The sequence below is a fragment of the Lactuca serriola genome, chromosome 5, assembly GCF_051521515.1.
Source record: "Lactuca serriola cultivar US96UC23 chromosome 5, Lser_US96UC23_V15, whole genome shotgun sequence".
In the NCBI taxonomy this organism is placed as follows: domain Eukaryota; kingdom Viridiplantae; phylum Streptophyta; class Magnoliopsida; order Asterales; family Asteraceae; genus Lactuca; species Lactuca serriola.
This window is the reverse complement of record NC_136412.1, coordinates 146,596,422-146,611,077: the sequence shown is the minus strand read 5'-3', so window position 1 is coordinate 146,611,077 and position 14,656 is coordinate 146,596,422. Positions and strand designations below refer to the sequence as shown.

Sequence of the window (14,656 nt, the reverse complement as noted above, 5' to 3'; positions counted from 1 at the left end):
GAACTATCTATTTATTGATGTAATCTATCCCCCCATAGTTGCCTTATTGACACAAATTTCTATAAGAATCCCCAAATCATTATTGTCTATTCGTTGCTTATGATGACCCTTAGGATAGGTCCCTTGAGATCTGTATTTTAGGATGATAAAGTGAGAATAACGGAAATTGAGTAATCGATTGAATTATTTGATGTGAATTATAAAACCGAAGTACTTAATTATTGTGTATTGAAAACCTTATGTGTTCACCAAGCCCCTATGAACCACTCAGTTTCTTTGTATCATAGGCGACGGTACGAAGGCATATGGATGATGAGTGATTTGAGGAATTGTTAGGCCATAGTATAATAAATTGTTGTAAGGCATGTTAAAACAAGTTTATGCTTATGTATCTGTATTGACATTAACATCCTATGGTTTTATATAAAACGAAAATTATTTCTTTCGAAATATTCAAATATTATGTTTTAGGAACAAATTCTGCAAATTAAGGAATACTCTGAATTTAAATAAGCAAAAGAAAAAGTTTTAAATTGGCATGAAAATAGGGATGACATAAAACAGGTGTTCTACATCCGCGAGCCTTCTCGAAGAAAGCAAAATGACAACCCTTGTTGTGTCGTCGAGCATGTTAATCATTAAATTATTTGGGATCTACCATCCAACAATGATTGTGTCAAAAGTTCTTACAGTGACTCTGTCCAAAATGTCAACAATGTGGACGCCGAAAATGTTGACAATTTAGACGTAGTTCAAAACAACTCTTCAACCGGTGCTATACTTTTTATCGAATTCTCACAATACTTTCAAAACAAAATTGATGTATCTCAAAACAATGCTTATTATGATGATGAGGACGAGACTGAAGCACCTCCACCAACGGGTAGAGTAGATAATATTTATGAGAAAGAGATGAATTATGATGATGACGATTTTGATTATGATACTGAAGAAGACATTGAAGTATATGAGGGAGATTATGATTAAAAAATAATATGTAATGGAAAACTTTATATGTGTATGTTTTTTTGTAATAGAAACCTTATTTGAATTCCAAAGTCAAATTTTAACTTTTATTCATATTGTTTGTCTATAATGTAAATCGTACCATTTTGTAGGCTAACTTTTATTAATATTGTGTTTCTATATTATACATCTTATAAATTTGCAAGATATATATGGGGCTTTGTAAGGTAATACTCTTGTACATGTGTCACAACTAGGAATTCTAATGCTTTTGTAAACATTAACAATGATGACATTTGTGACTAAAACTTGAAAGCATGCACGATGTTTATTCAATGACAACAAAATTCCATCAAACATTCTATGCAAACACTTCAAATGGTCAACAAAAGATTGGAAACCCTAAAAATTCCAGTTTAAGTCCATTATGGACTAGAATTTCCTTATTGGGCCTAATGGACCAATAAGCTTCCAATTTGACTATTTTGGGCTTGTGACCCTTAAATGGGTCCTAATTGGACCCACTTTCATGAAACTTAACATTTTGGGCTATAATGGATCCAAAATGAATTGGTTTACCATTATGAGCCTTATTGGGCCATAATTGATTCAATTAGCTTTCATGGACCATAAATCTATTCTTTTATACAAAATTGGGCCGTGAACTACCCTAAAGGCCCAATGGGCCGAAAACTTCTTTATGAACCTCATAATTTCGAACCAAGATAAGAAGTGGACCAAATTAATTTACCTCCTTCCTCCTAGCACAAGATTTCGGCCTAAGAAAAAAAAAGAAATGAGATTAATAGGTAATTAAGGGGGGTGACACCTCAAAACTGTATGTGGGATATCAATGCACATTTCTCACCTCCCCATGCATCTATCAATTCACTCTCTCTCTCTCTCTCTCTCTCTCTCTCTCTCTCTCTCTCTCTCTCTCTTCTCCCTCTTCCTCTTATCTTCGATCGTAGGGAAGAAGCACACACACAAACCATATCAAACTCTTCCTAAAAACACATTCAAGAACACCTCTCCCCTCTCATCAAGAATTTTTGAGAATTAGAAGCATTTCAAGGAGGTTTCAACCAAAAATCACTTCATGTTGCACTCTAGTGGTAAGATCTCACAAATCTAAGTAGCATACTCTCTTTTGAACTCATTCATCCTTCTTACCATCCTAATTTCGTGATCATGCTCCCTAGAACCCATCCAAGTTTGAAATCCACTCAAGGAGATTGCTAGAACCAAAAATAACACCATCTTCTTTCATTCTTCTTCAAAACCATGAGCAATGAAGCAAGGTGAATTTATACCCCCTTGTTTTCGGTTTTTACTTTTTTTGTGGGAGAGAATACAAGTGTTATATGTTGATCTATGTGTGTTTGCATGTTATATGTCACACCCCAAAACCGGAACGGCGGAAACGTTCTGGGGTGGAGGACGTCATGTTTAGTATCACAAGACATGCATCATAGTAATGAAAGTAATAAACAACCATTTCATTAGAAGGAAAGTGTTTACAAAGTATGTGTTCACAAAACATAGAATACATAAGCAAATAACAAAACAATACTTGAAGCTATACTGCTCCATCTTCTAAATTCCCAGCGCAAGTACCTGTCTACTAGTTTCCTGAGAATACAAGTTATTTTGAAAGCGTAGATCAGCCTTTAAGCTGGTGAGTTCATAAGATTTTATTGATGTGAGTAAGTTGTAGAAAACTTAGTAAGTTGTAGTAAATTGTAAGTTTTTTTTTAGAAAAGTTCGCCTGTTCCTCCAGAAAATCCTATATTTCCTACTTTGATGAAAGTTAAGTAAAAGTGACTCTACAATTCTTTATATGAGTACTAAATGGATACAAGTTATATAGAACTTAGAGTAAACAAACAATCGATTATGTGTATCTATCCTAAGCCCACAACCAAACAAGGATAAGGTCTTTTAGGTTCTCCCAACCTATTGAGTTAATCAGTGATAAGGTCAGTGACTTAACATGGCTTTTCCTCCACGTCAGGGCTCTGTTGAAGAAGGTGCAAGCAGCAAAGTAGGAAATATATGATTTTCTAGAGGAACATGCAAACTTTTCTAAACAAAACATACACTTTACTACAACTTACTAAGCTTTCTACAACTTACTAACATCACTAAAATCTTATGAACTCACCAGCTTAATTGCTGATCAACTCTTTCAAAATAACTTGTATTCTTAGGAGACTAGTAGACAGGTACTCACAATGGGAATTCTAAAGATGGAGCAGTATAGCTTCAAGTCTTATTTTGATTATTTACATATTTATTCTATGTTTTGTGAACACATACTTTGTAAACACTTTCTTTATAATGAAATGGTTGTTCATTACTTTGATTACTATGATGCATGTCTTGTGATACTAAACATAAAGTCCTCCACCCCAGAACGTTTCTGCCGTTTCGTTTTTGGGGTGTGAAATTATATGTGATTTCTTTGGTTTTTGTTGTGATAATGTGTTAATACTTAAGATATTTCAAGATCCATAGCTAAAATGTGAAAGATTCATAAACAAAAACATAATAAACAACATACATCATAGATTTAAGAGTCCTTATGTTTAATAAGTGAAAAAGAAAGCCAAGGATCTTTACAAGTGTCATTTTGAAAAAATAACAATGATTGGGTTGAAAGTTGATAATTTTCGGTTTTATGAGGGTTATAAAGTATTTATTTATATAAAAGCTGATTTTTATGAAAATAATACTTTTCAAATGACCAAAAACATAAATTTTAGCTAATGGGCTATAAATTTGGGCCTCATGGATTTTTGGGCCCAAACTTGTGAAAATGAAGAGTTTTAGGGACTGAACTTGTAAATTCATAAAAGTATGAGTCTAAAACATATATAAATAAATTTCAGGGTTGATAGTGATTTTATTACCAAATTAGACTAAAAATGCAAAGTTTTTGATTTTGGGGTCAAAATTGTAAAACTTACGGATATTGAGCCAAAAATGAAAACTTTTTTACAAATAAAGGCTAGAAATGACAAATACAATACATTTAAATAATGTTTGGGTCAAAATGTCAAGAAAAATGGTTTAAGGACCAAAAATGTCAATTTTCATAAAAAGGGACTAAAAGTGTCATTTTTATAGATAAAGGGGCTGCAATGGTCCAACTAAATGTTTTTGGACCAAATCAACAAATATAAATTTTTGGGTTAAAAATATCAAGTTTATAACGCGTAGTTATATATATATATATATATATATATATATATATATATATATATATATATATATATATATATATATATATATATATATATGTATATATATATATGTATATATATATACACACACACACACATACGTATAACAAAGCTTCATTATAAATCAAACATCAGAGTAGTTTAATACTTCGATTAAACATTTCACTTACAACAAATAGCTATATTCCGAACTTAAGATCATTAAATTATAAATGATTCAATGGTTGGGCTCAAATATCTTCTATTCGTGCTATTGGGCCTTTATGATCCAACAGTATGATTATTTGGCCCAATATAATCACACATGTTTATTGGGCTTCCGAGGACCCAATTACGTGCCTAATGGACCCTCAATGGCTCTTACATACTATTGGGCCATAGTGGCCCATTTGCATTGCTAGTATGGTCCAAATCAATCATATGCGTGATGGGCTAACGTGTCCGTTGCATACTCGATAGCCTATAATAACATACATGATTAGTGGGCCTCTATTGCCCTCTTCTCTTCGTCTGTTAGGCTTACGTTTTATTCAAGTAAACATAAATCAGGTTGTTAAACAAGGTTATTAAATTTCAGTTGGATTTAGTGGAAAATAATGGGTGACACCAATAAGTGTCGGTCGTAGTCTGTAGTTATAACCAGAGTCTCCTGGAGGGAGAGCGAGAGTTTGTGTATAGATCTATACGGGGGTGATTCCCCCACACCTGATCTGTTCCATACAGTTAGACTCGGTCAGTCGAGGGTGACAAAATATTCATCAAAACTAGCATTCGGAAAAATGCCAAGACAGGCAAATTAGTCTATATTACGCATGGTTATAACGACTCACATAGAGATCCATTACCATCTAAGTAATCATGGGAGATCATATTCATTTGTTGTAATGATAGAATAATACAAAACTATCGTACTCTTTATATCGGAAAACATCGGGTTTTTCGGGGGAACAACATTATTCACTCCTACATACAACAACTATAATACAATAACCAATTTTGAATAACAATAACTTTTACTTGTTTTGAAATCACATACATATGCACTTATGGGATCATCGCATCTTTTTTTCAAACAGTTTTTCTATAGAAAATATCGGATTTTCTGGGTTTTACAAACAATACAAACTAGTTTTATATCAAACATGCTTATGAACTCACCAACATTATATATGTTTACATTTTCAAAAACAACTTGTATTCTTAGGTAACAGATAAGCTGAAGAAAATTACCAAGTGTGTTAGGATGTTATGTTTTGTGACTTTCAAATAATTTATGCTATGGATATGTAATATTTAAACAGTGTACTTGATGTGAACAATGACAGTTGTACTATGTAATGTTGGTGATGTATGTGTTTGTTCATGTATATTCATTGTAATGGTATTCAATTGATAGTCACACGAGCCCTCGGACGTTTCCGCTGTCTGGTTCGGGGGTGTAACAAGTTGGTATCAGAGTTATGTTATAGTGAACTGGCATATCTAACCACACATTGATATGCAACTATAAACCCAAATGAAGGACTAAATAACTCTAAACAAAATAAATAAAAAATAATAATAATAAACACTCTTACTTGTGTAACTTAGGAAAATAAACATAATAGCAAATCAAATAAGATGATTGGAAAATCCTGACATCTTGGTTAAGCAAGGACTATTCACAGTTGTATTAGGGGCAAATGTAGCCTGATCAACTACATTTCCTACAGAATACAACTATCACATGCCCTGGGGCGATCGCGATGGTCGGTAAACCTAAGACATACCCTTTTGGTAACCAAGAAGAGAATATCGACCCAATTTTTATAACAACTAAAACATTTTAGGAGTAATAGTAGTTTATTTATATATATACCCTCTTTGTGTGTTCCTCATCACAGTCACCATGGAAGAGGAGCATCAAGGCATTCGGTTTCACCGGGTCTTGGTGGCCCACGGAATGATTGAAGACGACCCCCTGTCGAATCACCTACCGACGAGATAGACCAGGACCACCCTGACCCACCAGGAAACCCCGTGGGAGAGGATCGTTCGCTGGAAGAAGAGGTTGCCACACTTCGACATTAGTTTTTTGCTATGGAAGCACGAGCCATGAAAGTTGAGCAAGAACGGGATGAACTCATCGGAGAGATGACACCAAGATGGCTCAGCTGCTGGCACAACATTTTGGGATATGATATCGTTGCCACCATTATGAAATTTACAGCAGGATCAGGATCAGTAGTATGTGTATTGGTATTAGGTCTCTCTTATATGATCTATGCTAGGTACCATCGACTCTATGTTTAAGTGATTACACTACTCATAGAGTCGTCATGTTGCCGGATTTTATATGTATTGTATGCCTTTTGGCAAATTTTCATGTATCAAAACTATTAGTATTAATGAAATGCTTTATGTTTAATCATGACGTTGTTATCTGCTATGTGCTATATTTCCATGTTGTATGTCAATATGTGAAACTACTTAAGTATATGCTATACACCTAGTTAATAGGATCACAAACTCGCAAAAATTATAGGCACTCAACATCTTTCCGTTCCATGACAGAAGGATGCCTCAACGACCCACCCGTGGAAACCCCAAGCCGACGCCACCAGATATCAACACAGTTGCATTTCAATCAGTTGTATCTGCTGTAGTCACAACAACACTTGCGCAGATCCACAATGGGAACAATGGTGGAGTAAACGGGCAAGGGGCCGGAAGCTCAAACAACGTAATGAACCAGGGGCCTACCAAGACATGATCCTACAAAGATTTCACCAACGCCAAGCCACGAACCTTTAATGGCACAGGGGCAATGATAACCCTGAAGAGATGGATTGAAAAGGTGGTATCGGTGTTCGAGATATGTGAATGTCCCGAAGAGGTCAAGGTGATGTTTGCAGTATGTACATTTGTTGATCAAGCTCTCACCTTGTGGAATGGACATGTGGAGGCCATGACTCTTCCTGTAGCCAATGCCATGCTATGGGCAGAATTGAAAGAAATGTTGATGGTCGAGTACTGACTGCGTGGCGAAATTCAGAAAATGGAACAAGAGTTACGGAACCTCACAGTCTGAAACTCCGACATCGATGCTTACAAATCAAGGTTTAGTGAACTGTATCTGTTGTGCCCTGGCATGATTACCTCGGAAGGAAAGAAAATCGAATGATTCATCTAGGGATTAACTCCCCCAATTCAAGGAAACGTGATAGCCGCAAATCCTGACACCTTTGACAGCGCCAAGAGGTTGGCCAAGAAGCTATACGACCACAACAACAAAAGAGGGGAAAAAGCAAGGGAAACTGAAAGCAAGAAGGAGAGTGATAACAAGAAGGGAAAGAATACCAAGAGGAAGGGACGACAAGGCTCAGAGTCGTCAAAGAAACAACAAACAGTGATAGTTCATGCTGCAACCACCCAAGTTCCCTCCACACCACATGTTCCAACCTCATCTACCGTAAGTGCCCCTAAGCAGTATTCCGGAAATTTCCCAAAGTGCAACAAGTGCAATCTTAATGACAATGGTGAATGCAGGGAGATGCATTGTACGAGTTGCAACCGAAAGGGTCACACGGCAAAATACTGTAGAACCTATCCTCCGCAGAACTAGCAACCAGGAAACAACAACAACAACCGCAACAACAACAACAACAACAACAACAACAAAGACAACAACACTAGGGCTAGCCACACCTGTTATGGATGTGGAAGGACTGGGAATTTTCGTCGAAACTGCCCCAATGTCAACAACCTAGGGAATGGAGGAGCAGGGAGAGTGTTGACCATGGGTCAAGGAGAAGCAGTTCAGGATCCCGCTGTTGTCACTGGTATGTTTCTCCTTAACAACACATATGCATGCATCCTGTTTGATATCGGGGCAGAGCGGAGTTTTGTGAGTAATAAATTCAAATATTTGCTAAAACAACAACCCCGGAAGCTTAATGAAACCTTTACGGTGGAAATGGCTAATGGGAAAACAGAATCAACTAGGGAAAACTACGTAGGATGTACCCTGACCTAAAATCACCATGCGTTTCAAATAAATTTGATGTATGTAACTATTAGGAGTTTTGATGTGATTATCGGCATGGATTGGTTGAGCCCCCATCATGCCGAAATTATGTCTCACGAGAAGGCCGTTCTCCTTCATCTTCATAACCACGAAGCCCTAATCATATACGGAGACAAACCCAATACGAACCTTAGTCTTATCTCATGTATTAAGGCGCAGAAGTGTCTACAAAAGAAGGACTTGGCGCATCTGGATCACATCATGGATAAATCCAAGGAAGAGGTTAGTATTAGAGACATCCTAGTGGCTTGCGATTTCCCTGACATCTTTCCTGAAGACCTTCCGGGGATACCCCCAGAAAGACAAGTCGAGTTTCGAATTGACGTTGTGCCAGGAGCTACAACCATCGCCAAATCTCCCTATAGGTTGGCTCCTGCAGAGATGCAAGAACTGTCAAGCCAACTCATCGAACTTTTGAGCAAAGGATTCATCCAACCTAGTTTCTCACTTTGGGGAGCTCCGGTCCTTTTTGTTAAAAAAAAAGGACAGATCCTTTAGAATGTGTATCGATTATAGAGAGCTGAATAAGCTCACTATCAAGAATCGCTACCCACTTCCACGAATCTACGATCTATTCGACCAGCTTCAAGGAGATAATTACATCTCTAAGATAGATTTGCGATCCGACTACCACCAACTCAAGGTCCGGGAAGTGGATATCCCCATGACCGCTTTCCAAACTCGCTATGGACATTATGAATTTGTTGTAACGCCCTTCGGTCTAATGAACGCCCCTGCCACATCTATGGATCTGATGAATCGAATTTGCCGACCATTCCTCGACAACTTTGTCATCGTTTTCATCGACGATATTATGGTCTATTCTCGAAGCGAAGAGGAACATAGTCGATATCTCTAACAAATCGTGGAAACCTTGTGAGCCGAAAAGCTATACGCAAAACTCTCTAAGTGTAAGTTATGGCTCCGTAGTGTAAAATTTTTGGGTCATGTTGTCAGCCAAGAAGGGATATATGTGGACCCTTCTATGATCAAATCCATTGAAGGATGGGAAGTGATGTGCACAAAAGTACCCACTAATTTTAATATTTATAAACTAACAAACTTAAACTAACTATGCACTTATAGGCAGTGTACCTAGTCAGATTACAATATAGTTTGGGTAAGTCGGGTGTCGATCATAGGGAACGGTGTTACTAATTAATTTACTTACTATTAAATTAACCTAATTATTAACAAGTTTAAAAGGGTTTTATCTGATTTTACAAGATCAGACGAACTTTAATTCCAATTCAATAAGTAAAAACACACTCTTGTTTAGTTTGAATCCACTTCCTTCTTATGGCTAGCTAATACTTGTGGATTATCAAGTTGGTTTTAGTTGTATTAGTAATTTAGTTCTAATTTTACTAATAATTAACTAATTCATGTCAAACCATGTATGTTCACACACAATTAAACACAGAACTAATTATGAATGTAAATATGCTATGTAAGATTTGTTATATAAACGCAATTATAGTCACAATACACGTTCTCTAGCACAGCTAAGCTTATTTACTCTAATTACTAACTAAGATTGGTCAATCCTAGCTCTAACAATTCAATGTTCACTAAATCATTAGGTAAATAAGTTCATGCAATTAATGATCACTAAGCTACACAGAACATGCAATCAAGCAACTAGAAAAACAAACATAAGCATGCTAGGTAATACCAATCAAACACAAGCAATTTTACGAACTAAACTTAATCCATAAAAATTGAGCTATTCATAAGTTGGAAGCTTCATCTAGCTAAACAAGAGTAGCTAGATTCAGTTGCTCATCATAGCAACTAACAAACCAACACAAATTGAAGTAATAGAAAACATGTTCTTAATTAACTAAAATATAGACCTTTACTCTTTTTGGTGTTGAAAACCTTTTTCCAGAACCTTTCTTTCGCTCCAAATCGCCTTCTGGAACTCCTTTCTTCAGCCCAAAAGTTCTCTTCTCATAATGATCAGGAATACTTAAATAGACTCCAAAATCCCGCGCCACGTCGTGGCTATCCAGGCCACGTCGTGGGCTCTAAGTTATCCGTACCGAGCAAGGATTCCTCCGAATCGCGATCTTTATCTTCTAGAATTCTCATGCCACGTCGTGGCTGACTTTGCCACGTCGTGGATTTAGTAACTTTTGTGGGTTTATTCATCTCTTGTCTTCCAAGTCTCCCATGTTCTACATATTGTCACTTTTGGTCCCTCTCTTCGAAAATCCTTTTAATTGACTGAAAATAACAATTTAAAGTCATCAATACCATTATTCTAAACATATTATCAACTTATTAATAAAAATGTACTTAAATATTGCCTAAAAATAGGTATAAATATGGCAATATCAAAATACCCCACACTTAGACTTTGCTTGCCCTCAAGCAAATTTAAACTTAACCCTTAATTACTAACATCACATAGAACAATCCGACTCTATCTCGGCCATTATGCCAAGACCTCAATGCATGCATTTGTGTCTAAAATTTTCCTAAAGTACCCCCCATACTTTAAATACTCACAATCTTCATAAACACTTGCCCACTTTTTCCGAACAATGCTCATTTTATGCAACCCTCCGAATCCATCTGCAGAAAACCTCCTTATCATCAAGGTATTTTTAGTTTAGCAACCTAAGCATACATAATTTAGAATTACAATCTATGATACTACTATGGAGCTCTTTTGGAATTCTTCACTTCTTTGACATTTGATCTTTGATTTCTTTGAATTCATCACCTTTGTTGTTTGATTTTTGGTATCTTCAACTTTTTGCATTTCTTGGAATTTTGATCTTTTGATCTTCACTTTATTTGCTCCAAAATTCTTCAAACTTTTCTCATAATTCTCTCTTTTTTTTTCTGTCTTTTTTTTTACATGTACCTCACTTTTTTCACTCAAAACCTACATGCTTAAGCAGAGGCGCTCAACCTCAACCTTTATTGGCTAACGATAATAATTTTCTTGGATACATTTCAGGTTTAGGCTGCTAAACATATTGCATCCCTCAAACCAAGCGGGGTTATGTTTTTGTTCCATGATTTCACTAAAGTAAGGGAGGCCACAAATGCACTATAACGTGTATTGGCTCAACTAAACATTTGAACTTTCATCGGATCATTCCACATAACACTAGCAATTATAATTCAAATTATTATTACTAGATTCAATTATTAAAAATTTCAATTTTCAAATTTTCAAATTTTACTATCAAACTCTATCATTATCTAGCAATTTACTTTTTCTACCCCTACCCCACACTTATTTCATATAATGCCCTCATTGTATGCATAAAATAAATCAAAATTAAAGAAAAGGGAGAAAAAGGAATAGACTCCCTTGAGATAGTGGCGTGAACATCTCCATAAGTGTGGAAAACGTGCATCCTGAATATGGACTTCCAAAAATAGAAACTCGGTGTAGAACTGGATGAATATGTAAATAAACCACGAACATGACTCGAAACTTCAATTCTTCAAAGTGGATGCTAGTAAGCAGAAATGTGGGAAAGGATACACGTCGTGGCAGAGAGCACCACATCGTGATATAAGATGAAAGCGCAAACAACAGGATGCTTTATTTCTTCAAATTCCATGAGCGCCACGACGTGGCGTAAGGAGCCCACGTCGTGGAAACTGGACAACATCAAAAATGCATTATTGCTTCATGCATCCTAGCAGCTTGACCAATGTCTAAATGGTTTAAGACACTTCTATGTAAATATACTTCCCAACTGTAACCTCTCTCCTACTAACGTACCCCATACTTATCTTGAATTTTGGGTTCCAACTCACGATTCCTTGACTTGACTAGACAAACACGACTCTAGAGTTAACCTTATATGCTCCTTAGAATTCCAATGCTAATCTGAAAAAAGGAACAACCCAAAAGAGTAACATCATAGTTGAAGAAATTTTTACATTACAAACCAAATTCAAACATAAAAGAAAACACTACTTAAAACAAAACAAAATAAAAAGAAAAGAAAATGCAAACCAAACTCAGGTTGCCTCCCGAGAAGCGCTTCGTTTTCTTGGAGTCTTGAGCTGGACTCCGTGCCTTCTACGTTGAATCTTCTGAAGAGTCCACCACTAAAATCTTTTGTTCCTTGAATCGCCTCTTGAAAGCTTGAACTCGCCTTTTATATGCCTTCTTTGAATTCTCCTTTTTAGCTTTTACCTTTTCTTCAAGCTTGCGTTTTGTGCCCTTAGTTTCTTCCTTGCACTCTATAGAATCCTCCTCCTCTTTCACCATCGGCTTTGTCACTCTTGAAGTGACCTCCTCTTCATCACTTGTCATCTCCTCATCCTCTTTGCTCACCCAAGAAGGCGGACTCTTGTAAGCTATGACTTCAACCAAATATGGAACAGATGCCCTCGGTTTTGTTCTTTTGACTTGATGAACTGCCTTGATCTCTTCTTCCATAAGCTTTTCCAGTTCTTCTAGTTCATTATCTTCGTTTATTGTGAAAACCTCTTGTTGAACACGTTCCTTTTGGAAGTCATCTTGCATTCCAAAAACTTCTTTTTCATCTCCAACCCTCAAAGTGAGCTTAGACTCGCGAATATCAACAAGAGCTCCAGCAGTGTTAAGCAATGGACGACCAAGGATTATGGAACATCGGGATCTTCCTTCATATCCAAAACTACAAAGTCTATTGGAAAAACAAATTTTCCAATTTTCACCAAAATATCCTCCACGATGCCTCGGGGTTGTGTCACTGAACGATTCGCCATGTGAATCTTCATTTTTGTAGCCTTCATCTTATGAATTTCCAATTTTTTATAAAATGAAAAAGGCATCAAATTAATGCTAGCCCCAGAATCGGCTAAAGCACTAACCTTCATTTTATTACCAAACTCACACGGAAGAGTGAGGCGTCCAGGATCCCCCCATCTTTTCTGGTTTCTCTCCCAACACGGATTTTGAGGTTTGTTCACTTAGAACCACCTTAGACTGCTTCTTTAATTGCCTGCGAGTGTCTATCAAATCTTGCAGTAATTTCTGATTCTCGGGAGTTTTGGATAAGGACTCGACAAAGGGGGTATTAATTGGGATCCCCTTCACATGCTTGACAAACTCTATATGTTCCTTCTCCAGTAGACTAAGTGCAGATCGGGGTGGAAATGGAAAAGGCGGCTGATAAACCGGAACGGGTTCAAAGACTTTTTGATCAGACATGAGCCACGTCGTGGCCAGAGGAGTGCCACGTCGTGTCGAAGCTGTTTCAGCAACCCTTTCACTTTCGAACTTTGGCTTCTTTGGTTTTGGATTGGGCTGGTGTGGTTCTTCCTCTAATGCCTCCACGAACTCAGGGATTGCTTCTTCTTTAGTATCGATGACCATCACATGAGATTGGGTCTTTACTTTGGGATTCTTCGGGGACAATTTTTCATGAAACAGAGTGGCTAGTTGAGCAAATTGTACTTCAAGGTTATGGATGGAGGCTTGCTGATTCTTTATTAAAGTTTGTTGTTCCATAATAGCAGAATCAGTGGCATCGTGTCTCTTTTCCGAAGCTTCCATAAACTTCATCAAAATGGTCTCTAGATCGGGTTTCTTCTCGGTTGGTGGCTGCTCCTTTTGATAAAAGCCTCGACCTGTATGCTTATACTTCTCTTCTTTTTTCTTCTTATACTCTTCATATGGCAGCCACTCCTTCTTTGGTTTCCTCCAGTCCTCATCAAACTTATCCCCACTAGAGTAGCACACTTGAGCTTTTCTGTTCCCAAACTCATCTACATTTCAGTCCTTGGTCAAGTGTGGACCACTACATCTCTCGCAACCCACTCTTATGGCATGCATTGACTGGTCCATTTGTGTTATCCTTCGATCCAAATTATTCAGCATGGCCATTACAGCTGCTATTTCTTCAGTTTGGTCCCCTCCACCGCCTTTGATTCCATCTTGCCTAGGGTTGTGGTATTCGCGAGAGTGCTTCGCGAATTCTTCAATCAGCTCCTTAACCTCCCTTGGATTTTTCTTTGCCAAAGGCCTTGAGAATCAAGGGGTTGTCTTGTCATAACGTTGATCCCATCATAGAAGATTGACATCTCTTATTGCACATTTAGATCATGCTGAGGGCAATTTCTGAGCAAGCCCTTGTACCGCTCCCATGCTTCGTATAATGACTCCCCCGGCTGTTGCTCAAAGTTGGCTATTGCCTTCTTGAGTTTGGCTATCTTGGACAGTGGGCAAAACTGGTCTAGGAATTGCTCACGCATTTGAGCCTAAGTGGTAATTGTACCCGGTGGAAGTGATTTAAGCTACTCCTTAGAAGCTCCTTTGAAAGTGATGGGAAGCATCCTAAGCAAGACTATGTTTCTGTTGACATTGGGTACATTGAAGTAATCAGCAATGTCGTTGACTTCATCTAGATGCTTAAAA

The 14,656-nt window shown here is 37.2% G+C and overlaps 1 non-coding gene across 1 annotated transcript; it reads left to right on the top strand.

The window, feature by feature from the left end:
• Nucleotides 1-14,338: 14,338 nt before the first annotated feature.
• LOC145055872 (small nucleolar RNA R71) lies at nucleotides 14,339-14,445 on the top strand. The gene has a single exon (XR_013685420.1). It is a non-coding gene; the product is annotated as a small nucleolar RNA R71 (small nucleolar RNA).
• Nucleotides 14,446-14,656: the final 211 nt, after the last annotated feature.